The sequence below is a fragment of the Octopus bimaculoides genome, chromosome 26 (assembly GCF_046866305.1).
Source record: "Octopus bimaculoides isolate indiv1 chromosome 26, ASM4686630v1, whole genome shotgun sequence".
NCBI classification, from domain to species: Eukaryota; Metazoa; Mollusca; class Cephalopoda; order Octopoda; family Octopodidae; genus Octopus; species Octopus bimaculoides.
The window spans coordinates 2,216,459-2,233,958 of NC_142953.1; the positions used below are offsets into that span (position 1 = coordinate 2,216,459).

Consider the following 17,500-nt stretch of genomic DNA (forward strand, 5'->3'; position numbering starts at 1 on the left):
GGGAAGACTGGATTGGTGAGCAGTTAGGGTTATACTTTTGGTGGGTTAGGGTACCAAATAAAAATGAATATATGCATGTGTGTGCGTGTGTCTGGGTGTTTATATATACATATATACACACACATATACATGTATATACATATATATACACATGTACATGAATATACATATAAATGTATATACATATATATATATATATCATATATATATATATATATATATATATGTAGATATATATATGTAGATATATATACGTATACATATATATATATATATATATGTAGATATATATACGTATATATACACACACATACACACATACATATTATATATCTGTATATATAGCACACGATCAGGGCAGTGCCAACAACAAGTTATGACTGGACAGACCTGTCCCCTGTTCCAAATTTAATACTCGAAACAATGACACATTCATGAGACGGTGGTGGTGGTGGTGGTGGCGGCGGTAGCGGGGTAGCGGCAGGGTGCATGGTGGTGGCGGTGATAGCATTGGCATTGGTGGTGGTGGTGGTGATGGTGATAGTGGTGCTGGTAGTGGAGAATGATGATGACAATGACGATGATGATGATGATAGTAGTAGTAGTGGTGGTGGTGGTCATGGTTACGCTTGTGGTGGTGGTGGTGGTGCTGTGTGATATCCAGGAGAAGTTTAGGTTGTTTGGAGCCATTCATAAATGGGAAAGAAAGAAAAGAAGGAAAGAGAAAAACAAAAAGAAAATACAAACGTCTTTGTTGTTTGTGAAGTTAGGAAGTGTTGAAGAAAGTAAGGAAGGAAGGGAGGAAGAAAGAAAGAAAGGAAGACAAAGAGGAAAAGAAAGATTGTAAGTGTTTGAGTGAGAGAGTGAAAGAGAGAAACAGACTTGGAATGAGAATGTGTGTGTATATATACATGTATGTGTATGTATTTGTGCATATTTGTTTGTGTGTGTGTAGCAGAGTGAGAGAGAGAGAGAGAGAACGAGGGAGAGAGAACGAGGGAGAGAGAGAGTGAGTGAGTGAGTGTGAGAGAGAAGGAGAGAAAGTCCCCACTATGTCTTTGAGATAACAACGTCCTTGACATTATGTTTCTCAAACCACTCTGGTCTTTATCATAATAAATAACTATTAAGGAGTGATTGCTAATTAACAAGGAGGGTTCGAGGAGGGGCTGCTACACATCTACACACACACACACACACACACCGTCACGCACACACATTATATATGTATGTATACACACGCACACACACACATATGAGGTCTGGCTTGCCAGTCCTCAATCAAACCGTCCAACCCATGCCAGCATGGAAAGCGGAGATTAAATGACGATGATGATATATAATATGCATATATATATGTATATATATATGTGCCTGTGAAAGTGCATGACTTAGTGGTTAGGGTGTTGCATTTATGATTGTGAGATCGTGGGTTCAATTCCCAGACTAGGTGTTATGTTGTGTTCTTGAGCAAAGCACTTCATTTCATGTTGCTCTGATATGAGCGCTTCACAAATGGAAGAATGTCTGTGAAAGACGATGAGTGACCCGGAAGACCTGCCATGAGCATCACCCCGGAAACATATTTTTATTCGTGGTTAGATGATTCGGCATCTATTTCTAGCATATAGGAGTCCACTTTTGCTGGTTAGTCCTCTTATTTTTGTATGTAATATAATTTTAATCTTCGGATTTTTTTAATATGCTAGACCACTGGTTTTAATTGATTAATATCAATTTCTACTCTCATTAATAAATTTTATATAATAATGTTCTCATACCGGTAAATTAGCTGCAAAAATTTATTAACTGCAGAATTATTTCCGGACTTAGCGCGCCAGATTGAAGACATTTGAAATGATACACTGAATGTAATATGTAGAACTCTACACGTGCTCCCGTTCGGGTGCACGTCTTGTGTCTAGTTCTGGAAATTGCATTGCGAATCGACGGACTACGCTGACGATCCTGCAGATATTTACTTATGTAAATTTTAACAGGTGAAACCATGGTACGTAGGTTAATCGTTTTTTTATTTAGTATTTTTTCATTTGTCTTGCCCTTTTACAATCTGTTGTGTCGCTGAATTTTTACTGAGAACATATATTTTTTTTTCGTGGTTAGATGATTCGGCATCTATTTCTAGCATATAGGAGTCCACTTTTGCTGGTCACTCTTATTTTTGTATATATATATATATATATATATATATATATATATATATATATATATATACATATATAAAGGATTTGTTCTTGCTGGTTGTGTGAAATTTTCCTTTTCAATTTATACCCTGATTCCCATCTATGTCATCACCACCACCACCACCACCACCACAACCTCCACCACCACCTGCAGCAGCACCAGTTCTTCCCTTCTGATTCCCTCACTGTCTCTATGACATCAAATGAAAGGGGACAGTAAACAAAATACAAATAATAACGTTTTATAGATAAACAAGAAAAAAAAAAGCACCAACAAAACCAAGAAACAAATAAACAAAAATATGAATAAACAAAACCTTGATCTTTCTTTTTAATTCTTTTTTTATATTTCAAAGATTTCCATTTTTGTTTGTTTTCTTCTTTCGTTTTTATGTCTTCTTTCTGTTTTTTGTTTTGTTTTTTCTTTTTCTTGAAAAAAAAGTTTTTCCTCTCCTTCTCTGAAGAGAGATTTTTTTTTTAAGGTAGAGATGGTGGAATAGATTAGCTTAGAAGTACCATGTGTGCACACGCACGCGCGCACGCACGCACACACACACACACACAAACACACACGCAACCTCAAATACACGTATGTGCACAAGCACATGTGCATACATGTATATTATACATGTGTATGTGTGTGTGTACATGCATATATATATATATATATATATATATATATACATACATATGCATATTAAATGATTATGATGTATATGATTATACATGTATGCGTATATATGTATGTGTGCATATATATATGTCTCTCTATTTTTATATGTATATATTATATATATATATAGGAGTGGCTGTGTGGTAAGTAGCTTGCTTACCAACCACATGGTCCCGGGTTCAGTCCCACTGCGTGGCATCTTGGGCAAGTGTCTTCTACTATAGCCTCGGGCCGACCAAAGCCTTGTGAGTGGATTTGGTAGACGGAAACTGAAAGAAGCCTGTCGTATATATGTATATATATATATGTGTGTGTGTGTATGTGTTTGTATGTCTGTGTTTGTCCCCCAACATCGCTTGACAACCGATGCTGGTGTGTTCATGTCCCCGTAACTTAGCGGTTCGGCAAAAGAGACCGATAGAATAAGTACTAGGTTTCCAAAGAATAAGTCCTGGGGTCGATTTGCTCGACTAAAGGCGGTGCTCCAGCATGGCCACAGTCAAAAGACTGAAACAAGTAAAAGAGTAAAAGAGTAATATAGATAGATAGATAGATTGAATGATATATGTGTATGTATGTGTCTATAGCTCTGAAAGGCTTTGAACATTCTCAGAAAGAAAGAAAAAACATTTCTTTTTCAAAATCTGTGTCCCAAAAAGAAGGTTTCCAGAAATAATAATCAAAACATAACTCAACTTTCAGATTTGCTAAATCTCCTTCTCTCTTCCTGTGTCTCTCTCTGTCTTTTATGTTTTTCCCCCTCTCTGTAGATATTTACCACACTCTCTCACACTCCTTCCTCTCTATATGTAGCTCTCTCGTGAATGTTGCCCCCATCCCCCCGCCTCTCTCCATATGCTTTTATTTTGCTTAAGACTTCATCGCTATAATGTTTGCTTTCATTTTGTGATAGACAGCTATAACGTACGAAATGCTAACTTCCAAATTCTGTTTTCTGGCTGTGTAAAAATGATCAAATTTTAAACATCTGTAATATTTTTCTAAAATGTTCCTGAAACGAGTGAGTAACGCAATCAGATTCAGCATGAAAAATTACATCAATATACCAAATTTGAAAATTTTCACTTTATTTTAAAATTTGAAAATCTGTGATAGCAACAGAAAAGATCCCCTCTCTCTATCTGATTCTCTCCAAGCATACGATGCGTCAATTAGATGATAAGTGCACAAGAGTCTCTATCACACAAACTCAGGAAACAATGACCCATTTCATCATCATCATCATCATGACCTCTCCCATGACCACAACTTTAATACTTTCTGCAACACAACCATTTTCAGTAGCACCACTGTTGCTGCCACCACCACCACCACCACCACCAGTACTTTCAACACTACCCACCACCTCTACCCCTCACCACTAACCTTACCGTTGCTGCTGTTACTACCACCATCACCACCACAACCACCACCAAAATCAACAACAACACCACCACCATCACCTCCATCACCAACCCACTACTCCTCACCCTTACTGTTGCTACTTTCCCATTATCTTCACAACCACCACCACCACCATCAAAAACAACATCACCACAAACCCCCACCACCACCACCACCACCCCACCACTGCAACCACCAAACTGGTTTTCCATTTACCCTACATTTCAGATAACCTGAAGATATCAAACAGTAAATCAAGGTACATTCCTTGTATTTTTTACACATTTCCTTTTGACCCACTTTGCCCAGCCATCATTATAGGTTACTATCACCCCCCCCACCCCCACTGCCCCTCATTGCCCCCTACCACCACCACCACCAAGCCCTCACCCCCCACACACACTTCACTTTGGAGTGGTGGAGATAGTAAGGGGAGAGGAAGAGACTGGCTAAGTTACAAAACAGGGTGGGTTGCCCTAATTTCTTTTTTTTCTACATACACACACACACACATATATATATACATATATATACATATATATACACATACTTATATATATATATATATATATATATATATATATATATCTATGTTCTGCTTTTAACCCTTATAGCAAGGAGGTATGTCAAAGACAAACAATGCTTTATATATGAGGGATACCCCCCACCCAACCCTGAAAGAAATCTATGGGTGGGCATAACTTTTTTTAGGTCAATCAAACAGGACATGTTGGTGGAGGAAATATTCTTCTTTTGCAGTGGTTCTCAACCATTTTTTCCCCTATGGACCCCTGCCTACCAAAATATAATTGAGATCCTAAAATGAAGATGTCACATAAAAAGCATTGGTGTTGATGCTGGTGCCATGTAAAAGCAATGGTGATGGTTCCACATACAAAGCACTGGTGATGGTGTCATCTTAAAAGCCCAAATATTCTCCCTGTTCTATGGTCAAACTAACCAGATCTGGCCTCTCACACTTACCCTACAATCACATTTGAAAAATAAACAATGACATCATTGAAATCTCTCAAAGCTACAAAATAACGAAATAACGCATGATTAATTAAAGGCAATGTGAAGAAATATGCTTTACATTTGACATAGTAACCCGAATGTTAAACGCTTAAACTCCGTCATCCGTCTGTGCACATTGCTTTTGTCAGTAATGTCTTCTCCAGAAACACATTGTAGGGCTGGTTGAAGGGGGTCAAGGGGGTCACATATAGGGCTTGGGGAGGGCGGAATGCATTGTAGGTGTTAGTAAAAGGAGAGTGCGCTGTAAGGCTTGGGGAGAGGGGACTGCTTTGTAGGGCTGGTTGAAGGGGGTCACATATTGTAAAACTGGAAGTGGGTACATGTTGCAGGGTAGAAAAAGAAAGCACACAGTGTAGGTCTGTGGAAAGAATCACAAATTTTAGGGTCAAGAGAAGGGGCTGTGCATTGTAGGGCTTGGCGAGGGGGGAACATATTGTAAGGCTTGAAAAGAGAACACATTATTGACGAAAGCAATGTGCCCAGATGGATGATGGAGTTTAAATCCTTTAGTTTTCAAATTACTCTATTAAATGGACCGGTTGGGTCAACAGATTAATGAACAGATCTATAATGACCACTGGAAACAGTTGTAAGTCACATTTGCAAGGACAGTGGAATATATAAAGACCATTATTTATATCTTGGCTTTTATATATATATCTTTGTTTTCAATTATACGTTATATATAAGGGGGTGCTGACAAGTTTCTGGCTTCAACGGTATCACGAAAGGCCTGGTTGGAGGCCCAACCTTCTGAGTTCTTTTACAAACCCACTCACAAGGCCTTGGTCGGCCCGACGCTATAGTTGAAGACACATGCCTAAGGTGTCACGCTGTGGAACTGAACGCAAAGCTATGTGGTTGGGAAGCAAGCTTCTTACCACACAGCCACTCCTGATGTTTATACATGTATATATATTATACATACACATATACATAAAATGATTAGTCACCCCCCCTGCCCCGCCCCCACTCTTCTACCCCCCCCCCCCCCCCAGTTTCTCTCTAGCTTTCCATAGAGACTTAACTATGTTTCCTTTCTTTCAAGTTCTTACACTTTCTTCGTATCTGAACTTTCACACACATTTCTCTCACCCATACTAGCAGAGAAGAATCAAAACAAACGAATAAACAAAACAAAACAAAAACCCCCCAAAAACAATGTCTGTGTGTGTGTGTATACATGCATGCCTGTGTGTGTGTGTGTGCTTAGTGGCTGGATCATTAATCCCATGCCATAGTTTCCACACTAGTCTCTCGGTGAACGGTTATCTGTGGATTGAGGTGGCTGCTATAATTGGGTACACACGACCAGACCAACCATAAGACACACACACACACACACACACACACACACACGTGTGCATAACAAAATACACCCATATAAGCAATATTATACATGCATTTATATATATATATATATATATATATATATATATATATATATATAAAATCATCATTGTCATCATCATCATCATCGTTTAACGTCCGCTTTAAACGATGATGATGATGATGATGATTTTATATTTATATATATATATATATATATATATATATATATATATATATGTATATATATATATATATATATATATAAAATATATATATACATATTATTATATACATGTATATACATACATATACACACAGACATATATATATTCTTTCATTCTTTTTGATTGTGGCCATGCTGGAGCACCGCCTTAAAGGGGTTTTATTTGAACTTCCTAGATACAATCCGCGCATTGCATCTTTTGGCAGAAACAGCTGTAAGCTAATGAAGTTCATTATATAATTTCTTGTTTCTTTGTCATTTATGTAGTCTCTCTCAGGTTTCTGTACAGTTTCTATGCATGAAATTCACTGACAATAAAGCACTTGGACAAGGTCCCACTCACTGTATGTAACTGCGATTGAAACCATGGGTTTGCAAAGCAAACTTTTTAGCTACACACCTATGCTTGTTGCATGAAATGTATATATACATATATACACACACTCACACAAACTCACACACACACACAAACTCACACACATATACACACACACACTCACACGCACAGAATTAAATAACATTTGCATGTGTGTGTGAATATGTATATATGTATGTGTATATATTCACATATATGTATATGTGAAATACATTGTGTGCATATATACATACACAAGTACACATATCTGTATATGTAACATTACATACATAAAATGTAAGACGTATATATATATATATATATATATATATATATATATATATATATATATATATATATATATATACATACACACACACACATATGTATACATATATATACATATATATATATATATATATGTTTGTATGATATATAGTATTTTGTAAATATATGAGTATATAAGCATTGGATTTAATGTGTGTGTGTATATGCATGTATATATATATATATATAATGCGCACATAAGGTTGCACACACTCACTCACACATATTGAAACCAGCAGCCTCCACCCCCCACCCCACCCCCACCGCAACAGCTACATATCATACATGCACCAACCAGTCTCTCACCTGCAAAATCATGCTTCATTGCACACCTATGCAGATATAAATGTTGCACCACAAATCATCTCCTGGAACAGCTCGCAGCGTTCCGCTTCATTGGCCAGGGTTTAAAAACTTACTGCGCCATAGTTCATTTTCAGGTCGATATTGTAAATATGCTGTCTTCAGCACATGTTATGCAGGTTGCACACGTATGCAGATTTGCGTGTGCATGCGTGTGTGCATATTATTAATCTATGCATATTATTTAATATATGCATCACAGGCATATGTCTGTGTATGTGTTATAAACTTTTAAGTGTGTGTGTGTGTGTGTGTGTGTGTGTATATGTATGTATAGGTGCAGGTGTGGCTGTGTGGTAAGAAGCTTGCTTCCCAACCACATGGTTCTGGGTTCAGTCGCACTGTGTGACACTTTGGCCACAGGTCTTCTATTGTAGCTCTGGGCCAACAAAAACCTTGCAAGTGGATTTTTGGTTGATGGAGACTGAAAGAAGCCTGTTATGTGTGTGTGTATGTACGTAGGCACAGGAGTGGCTGTGTGGTAAGTATCTTGCTTCCCATCCACATGGTTCCGGGTTCAGTCCTTGGGCAAGTATTTTCTGCTATGGCCTTGGGCTGACCAAAGCTTCGTGAGTGGATCTGGTAGGCATTCCATTCATTTCCTGGCCCTGTTCTATCCTTGGGTCAAGGCATAGAAAACAAACCCTCCGATATCAGCAACGGGGCCTGACAGCAAATGCTGGTTTATCCCTGCCACATCATGCTGGTCCCTTACCCCTTTGAGCAACATCAAATTTCACTCATCCATCCACAAACACTCTCCAAGTTTTCCTATCATTTATATGTTCTCTTGCCTCTCTCACTCTGACACCTCTAACCCCCAAAGCTTTTCTCACTCCATCCATCCACACAGACCGAGGTCTACCATATCCGACCAAACTATTTTAACTGTTTTATGTTCAAACCAGCCAGATTTGGCCTCTCACATCTACCCTACAATGTCATTCTAAAATTAAACAATCCCATCACCAAAGCTATGAGATAATGTATGACTTATGCAAAAATAATGTGACTAACGAAGCATTACATTTGACTGAGTAATCTGAATATTCTAGCAGCTTTATGATGGCCAGATTTGGCCTCTCACACCAACCCTACAATGTAATTTTAAAAATAACCAATCACATCATTGAAATCTGGAAGCTATGAGATAAAGCATGGTTAATTCAAAACAATCTGAAGAAATAAGCATTGCGTTTGACTGAGTAATCTGAATGCCAAACAGTTAATACAGTACGTTGTGACATGAGGAAGATTTGTCTGCTATTTCTAGCAAGTCATATGACCGTATAGAGGCTCCCCCATCATCGACTCATTGTCACTCCTGTTGTTGGTGTTATTGTTGGTGTTTAACCCCAGGTCCATCCTGATCGATCACACTCCATAACCAAAAGCATTGCAGCCAAGCTCATTGGATCTGGGACGAATGTTATCCATTGTGCACTATCAATTTTAAGACAGCCAGGCATAATATAAGGACGTTTTGGCTGCTATTTCTAACTGCTCGAGTCCTCCACCGTCAACTCCTTCTAAGACGTCTCCTATCACCGTCACCCCTTTAGTAAATTCCCTTTCTGAATAGAAAGAAAAAGGGAACGAAGGTGTTTTTGTTTTGCATGGTGGACCAGCCCATCCTCCCCCTCCAGTAATCAATGATGTTGCACTGGAAGTGACCCCAGAGTAAGTAGAGGTGGGGGGAAGGATAGGGAGAGATGTGGTGGGTGGTGGTTGAGGTGGAAGTAGGGGTTACAGTTCCAGCCTCTGTCATTGCCTTGTTACATAGGTTTGGTTGGATGTGTGTGTGTGCGCGCGCGCGTGTGTGTTGTGTTTGTGTATGTTTATGTATGTGTATGTGTGTTGTGTGTGTTATGTTTGTGTATGTTTATGTGTGTGTTGTGTGTGTGTGTGTGTTTGAGTATGTCTGTGTGTGTCGTGTGTTGTGTGTTTGTAACACACAGGGTGGGGAGAGATAATGGATAATATATTCAATGGCAGTTGTTGTAGAGGTAGTAGTAATAGTAGTAGTAGTAGTAGTAGCAGCAGCAACCGTAATAATAGTAGTAGTAGTAGTAGTTGGTGTATCTATGATAGTGGTCATGTGTTGGTGGTGTGGGAGTTGCAATGGTGGTGAAGATGGTAAGTGGTGCTGTTGTAGTGGTGGTGGCGATCGTGGCGGTGGTAGTGTTGGAAAGTGATAGCAGTGATGGTAGTGGTGGTAGTGATGGTGGTGGTGGTGTTGTTGGTGGTGGTGGTGGTGACGATGGTAGTGGTGGTGATACAGGATCCAGCCAGACCTGTTTCATAGTCCAAGTAATTTCTTCCCTTACTATTTTTTCAGTCTTAATTAAAAAAAAAAAAATTCTATGCCTTAGTGTGCCTTGGAGTACATTATTCTGTGTGTTACTCTTTTTCTTGTTTGAATCATTTGATTGCGGCCATGCTGGAGCACTTGCCTTGAAGAGTTTTTAAGTCAAACAAATCGATTGCAGGACTTATTTCTTAAACCTAGTACCTCCTATTCTATCAGTTTCTTTTGCTGAACCGCTAAGTTATGTCCTGTATCCATATATGCATGTGATATATATATATATGTGTGTGTGTGTGTGTGTGTGTGTCTGTGTATGTATGTGTATATATATGTGTATATGTATATATATATATATATGTATATATAAACATACACTCAGACACAAACATATATATATATATGTGCACACACTCACACAAGACCCCTCCGCCTAGCACTAGCAGAAATACTTGCCATCTTCACCACCATCTCCCACACACACATACACACACACCTATAATTAGATTGAGACCAGAAGAATAAACAGATGGTACTTCCTATTTTCACCCCCCCCCCCCCTCCCCGAAATTTGTTTCTCTTCTTTCCTTTTTCATCATTTGTTGTTTTTAATCCACCGACCCACCCCCACCCCACTCCTGCTCTAGCCATCTTCCCCCCCCCCCACACACACCCTATTCGCAGCCCCCTCTCCCTCCCCTGACGCTACATCCAACCATGAGCCTGAGAATTCTCTCACCAAATAATTAATGAAGCATTTCTCTGGTAACAGCAGAACACTGTGTTTAACGCCTTGAGAAACGTACTCCATAATAATCAGTGGAGCATGGAATGGCTACAGAGAACCGCGTTTACTACCTTTACAGTGTAATACGCCTGCTAATAATTAGTGGAGCATGGAGCAACAGCATAGCACCACATTAACCCTTTTTGATAACAACCCACATGTGACTGCCCTTCCCCAGTGATACAAAACTTCCGGTTTCAAAGCGATCCAAAATTGAAATTTTCTGTTGAAGTTTGGTCTTAATTTATTTTCCAAACACCAGTTCAATAACGATCAAAGTTATTTGACTGAATTCTTCAATATTTTTAAAAATTAATTGAAACAATGGCAGTGTATTCATTTTATTAGAAATATGGTAACAAAAGGGTTAAACCCTTCTGATACCCACCTGCTTGGGACTTCCACTCCCCGTTGGCCCTCTAATACAAACTTCCTATTTTAAAGTGATCTAAATTGGAACTTTCCATCAAAATTCTGTGTTAATTCTTGTTCCAAACACCAGTTTAATATAATGACAGTCTACTAAAATCTTCATTATTTCCAAAATTAATTGAAACAAATGCAGGTATATTTCAACAGAAATTTGGTAACAGGTATTAAAGTGATTTAGATTAAAACCTTCTATCAAAATTTTGTTAATTTATGTTAATTTATGTTCCAAACACCAGTTTGATATAATGACAGTCATTTTAATAAGCTCTTCGTTAGTGTCAAAGTTAATTGAAACAAAGGCAGTGTATTTCAACAGAAATATGGTAACCAAAGGGTTAAAGTGATCCCAGTTAAAATTTTCCATCAAAATTTCATGTTCATTTATGTTCCAAATACCAGCTTAATCCTTTTGATACCAACCTGGCTGAAACCGCCCCTGGCTCTGTAGTACAAATGTCTTGTTTTCAAAAGTCCTGAATTAAAATCTTCCACCAAACCTTAGTCACAATTTATGTTCCTAACACTAGTTTAATGATAACTAAGCTATTTTACTAAATTCTTTGTTATATTTAAAATTAATTGAAAGAAACACAGCATCTCAACAAAAATATGGTAACAAATGGGTTAACCCGTTAACAGCCAAATTTTTTTATTCATATTTTTTGGCTTTGCCAGGTGTCGTAGGAGTTAAAATAATATATAGTATATAAATTTTCTTCATATGTGAATTATTTTGGAAATTATGATAAATTTTTCGAAATGTCCCAAATGGGGTCGCTGAAAAAAAAAACATCTTTATCCTTTTCTATTCAATTACAATAATAAACATTTTAGTATTTTTGAAACTATAGAATCATATGCGAATGTGTATGAAATATCAATGAAATGCAAAAAAGAATAAAAGAATATATATATATATATATATATATATTCTTTTATTCTTTTATTCTTTTACTTGCTTCCGTCATTTGACTGTGGCCATGCTGGAGCACCACGTTTAGTTGAAGAAATCCATGACTTGTTCTTCATAAGCTTAGTACTTATTCTATCAGTTTATTTTGCCAAACCGCTAAGTTATAGGGATGTAAACACACCAACATTGGGTGTCAAGTAATGGTGGCGGGACAAACACAGACATACAAACACACACGACGCGCTTCTTTCAGTTTCCATCTACCAAATCCACTCACAAGGCTCTGGTCGGCCCAAGGCTATAGTAGAAGACACTTGGCCAAGGTGCCATGTGGTGGGACTGAACCTAGAACCATTTGATTGGGAAACAAACTTCTTATCACACAGACATGCCTGTGCCCATACATACAGAGTCTACATAATCACGCACCCACATCTTTATACACACACACACACACACATCCTTACATACACACACATCTTTATACACACACACACACACTTCCATTCATATATACACAGTTTGGGAGAAAACTTCCAAATGTGGCAAGTTATCCCCTATAACATACCCCCCTTGCCTGTTTCTCCCCCCCCCCCACACCCCTATCATTCTACCCTGTTATATATACCCACACATTTCTCAGGGCTATGTAAACACCCCTGCAGTAGACCCCATTTCTTTCTTTTCTCTCCCTACTGTTTGTTTTCATTGCTCTCACCAACCCCCACCCGCCCACCGCCACCCAATTGCAGTCATATGTTTACAGTTTTTAGATTCTTATTCATAGAGGTGGTGGTGGTGGTGGTGGTAGCGGCAGTGGAGGTGATGGTAGTGTTGGTGGTGATGGTGGTGAAGGTGGTGGTGGTGGTGGTGGTGGTAGAGGTGCTACTGGTGGTGGTGGTGGTGGTGGTGGTGGTGATGGTGGTAATAGTGGTGGTGGTGGTGAAGGTGGTGGTGGTGGTGGTAGCGGCAGTGGAGGTGATGGTAGTGTTGGTGGTGAAGGTGGTGGTGGTGGTGGTAGCGGCAGTGGAGGTGATGGTAGTGTTGGTGGTGATGGTTGTTGAGGTGATAGTAGTAGAGGTGCTACTGGTGGTGGTGGTGGTGGTGTTGAGAGTAATGGTGGTGGCATTGGTGGTACTGGTTGAGATGGTGCTGCTGTTGTAGTAATAGTGCTTGTTGTGGCGGTGGTGGTGGTAGAAGTAGAGGTAGTAGTGCCGGTAGGCTGCCCTTCTTGGTGTTACTGGTTGAGTTTGTGGTGGTGGTGGTGCTGGTAGTGGTAGTGGATATGGCATTGGTGGTGGTGGCTAGGGTGGTTGTTTCACCGGCATAGATTCTTTGGTCTTTAGACCCTCAAATCCTTTTTGACATTAGGGTTCTAGCAGCAAGCAAATTAAACTAGAGTCTGTGTGTATTACTGGTATTCATTTTATACTCATCCTATCTCTGGAAGATAAGAAGTGAAGTTAACTCCAGCTGGATTTGAACTCAGAACACAGTGCATCATATCTGAATAGCGTCACATCCTACTGTTTCAGTCCGTTTGCTCCTTGTTGCTCTAGTGATAGATTTTAACATTTATAAGAGGTTGTACAATGTGGGTGGAGGGGTATTGTAAAGTAAGTTGATACCAGTGTACCACTGGTACTTCGTTGTAGGAATCCTCTCAGATGAATGGTCTGTGTGATTACATCTAGTCAGTCAATTTATGACTTGTCTACTATGATCTCTGCTCATTCATCTTATGACCTGTGTTCTATGATCTGTGCTATGTCTAGCCATTCATCTTATGACCTGTATTCTATGATCTAGGCCATGTCTAGTCATTCATCTTATGACCTGTATTCTATGATCTGTGCTATGTCTAGCCATTCATCTTATGATCTGTGCTATGTCTAGTCATTCATCTTATGACCTGTGTTCTATGGTTTCGTAAGTGTGTTATGTGTAAATCTGCGTGCATTGAAGCTGCTCAATCGTATCAAACCCAAAGTGATGCGGAGTGTTTACACAACAATAACAACTACTACTGCTGCTGCTGCTGGATGATGGTGATGATGGTGATGATGGTGATGATGCTGTCCTCCCAAGGGAACTCTATGCTGGGTAGATTTGGAGTTAATTAAGAAATGTATCCATATTTTGCTTCTTCACAGGAAACGATGCTTTTGGAATGTGGGATCTTGGAAGGAGCCCTGTCTTGTTGTTGGGTGTGTGGTGGTGGTGGGGTAACATATGGACAGTCTGCTCGTAGTACCCTACAACATCGTGTTTAACTTACCTCTGGTGTTCATCTCATGAAATGAATACATACATAAACAAAGACTGCTGTGTGAATGGATTCCATGTGGTCGTAGTTTGGAAGTTTAGGGAAACAAGGGCACGTAACTCTGCTTGCCACAACGTTCCTGATCAAGCATCTGGATGTTGGCCTTATTCCATATTTGTGTAGTTGCTATGAGGGAACTTTTTCACACAGCTATCCTCATCCATTCGTACCACATGACCATACCAGCGCAATCGTTTCTCTTGCACACCACATCTGATGCTTCTTAGATCCAACTTTTCTCTCGAGGTACTTACACTCTGTCGAGTATGCACACTGACAGTACACCTCTAGAGGATCATACTGGCTTCATTCCTTGCAAGCTTACGCATGTCCTCAGCAGTCACGGCTCACGTTTCACTGCCAAGTAGCATGGCTGTTCGTACACATGCGTCATACAGTCTACCTTTTACTCTGAGTGAGAGGCCCTTTGTCACCAGCAGAGGTAAGAGCCCTCTGACCTTTGCCCAGGCTATTCTTATTCTAGCAGCTATGCGCTCAGAGCACCCACCCCAGCTACTGACTTGGTCACCTAGGTAATGGAAGCTATCAACTACTTCTAATTTTTCTCCCTGGAATGTGGCAGAAGTTGTTCTCTGCACATTTTCAGTGTTTATTGCTCCTGAGCATCTGCCACAAACTCATATTTAAGTATATATGTACAAACATACATACTCCACATATGTATGTATATATCTATGTACATCCATATATCTATTCATCCACCCACCCACGCATAGGTACTTACACACACACACACACACGCAGGCATGTATGTATGTATATATATATATATATATATATATATATACACACGTGTTAATGTATATACAAATATATACACATATATACATACATACAAGCATACGGGTGTATGTGAGTGTAGCTACATCCATCCATCCATATATACACATACATTCAATACATAGATATATACATAGGAAAACAACTTCTGAGGCTGGCAGATTATGTTATCTTCCCTTCCCCCACACACACCCCTATCATTCTACCCTGTTATATATACCCACACATTTCTCAGGGCTATGTAAACACCCCTGCAGTAGACCCCATTTCTTTCTTTTCTCTCCCTACTGTTTGTTTTCATTGCTCTTGGCTCCCAACTGCAGTCCTATATTTACAGTTCTTAGACACTCACTCACTGGAGGTGGTCAGGAGTGTAACAACAACAACAACAACAATAATAATTCATTCTACCGAAGGCACAAGTCCTGAGATCTGGGGTGAGGGGAATAGTCAATTACATCGATCCCCCAGTACTCAACTGGTACTCAATTTACAGGTCTATATTTAAGAGATGAGGAATTATGTACACTATTTACCTTTGACGGATATTTCTCCTCATCTTCTTTGTTGTTAACACAAACGTTTCGGCTGATATATCTTCAGCTACTAATCTCAAGATTCCGAGTTCGATTCCAGGTAGTGACCTGAATAATAATAATGATAATAATAGCACGGATGCCAGTCATCGAATTTGATTTCGATTTCGGGTGCAGGGGTGGCTGTGAGATAAGTAGCGTGCTTACTAACCGTATAGTTCTGGGTTCAGTCCCATTGCGTGGCACCTTGGCCAAGTGACTTCTACTATAGCCTCGAACCAACCAAAGCCTTGTGAGTGGATTGGGTAGACAGAAACTGAAAGAAGCCCGTCGTGTATGTATATATATATATATATATATATATATGTGTGTGTGTGTGAGTGTGTGTGTTTGTGCGTATATGTTTGTGTGTCTGTGTTTGTTCGCCTCCCCAAACATTAACAACCAATGTTGGTACGTTTACGTCCCCGTAACTTAGCAGTTCGGTAAAACGGACCGATAGAATAAGTACTCGGCTTACAAAGAATAAATTCTGGGGGTCTATTTGTTCGACTAAAGGCGATGCTCCAGCATGGCCGCAGTGAAATGACTGAAACAAGTAAAAGAATATATATATATATATATATATATATGTATACACAAAGGATCGTAATCCATAACTTCGAAGTCACTGTAGATAATATTTTTGTTTAAGAGTAATAAAAAATATATGTGTATACACCTGAGTGTGTGTGTACGTTCTGATGAAAGCTAGCAGGCCAAAACTTCGAACTCACCGCCATACTTTGACTTGTAAGATTAAATATAATGTACTCTACTGCACAACTGTTGAGAAAAACGTTAAAAACTGTTTTGACAAAAGCAAACACTAACACACACACATACGCATATACATACATTACATATATCTATATCTATGTGTGTGTGTGTGTGGGGGGGGGGGTGTAGACCTAGATATAGACACATGCGCACATATTCACACACTCACGGCACAGCACTGAGAGACTTCTCTGTATAAATATTCCGCCACCGCTATAGTAATAATAATAATAATAGTAGTAGAGGCAGCAGCCGCAGCAGTAACAGCAGTAGTAGTAGTAAGCGTCGTTGTTATTGTTGTTGTAAAAGCACTGGCTATAAGACTAAAGAAGGTTAGCTGTGGTCATGTGACTGCTATTGGCTGTTTGACAAGTTAGAGACAGCAGATAGAAAATTCTAATGATACTCCTTAGAAACCAGCTTTTTTTTTTTATTTATTTTATTTATTTCTATTTCTATTTTTATTTTGCGTTTTCTTTCTTTCTTTCTTTTTTTGTTATATTTCTTTATTTTCTTCCTTTTTCTACGAAGGAGTGTATGTATGAGTGTGTGTGTGTGCGTGTGTGTGTGTGTGTGTGTGTGTGTGAGAGTGCGTGATGATATGGGGGTGGAGGAGTATAATGATGGCGGCGGCGGTGGGGGGGGGGGGGTGTGAAACAGAA

The 17,500-nt window shown here is 39.2% G+C and overlaps 1 protein-coding gene and 1 long non-coding RNA gene across 3 annotated transcripts in view; one reads left to right on the forward strand and one right to left on the reverse strand.

Annotated features, from left to right (window-relative positions):
• LOC149130916 (uncharacterized) overlaps positions 1 to 16,872 on the reverse strand; it is a 21,761-nt gene extending 4,889 nt beyond the window's left edge. The window contains exons 1-2 of one of the 2 annotated variants that reach the window (XR_016238564.1): positions 16,796 to 16,872; positions 16,020 to 16,127 (exon numbers count right to left, since the gene is read on the reverse strand). This is a non-coding gene — a long non-coding RNA (uncharacterized LOC149130916). Of the gene's footprint in view, positions 1 to 16,019; positions 16,128 to 16,230; positions 16,325 to 16,795 lie in introns of those variants that run through there. The other variant, XR_016238563.1, reaches the window with a different exon arrangement.
• LOC106874025 (tectonic-like complex member MKS1) overlaps positions 1 to 17,500 on the forward strand; it is an 83,903-nt gene that overhangs the window by 22,117 nt on the left and 44,286 nt on the right. The gene's annotated exons all lie outside the window — the stretch shown is intronic.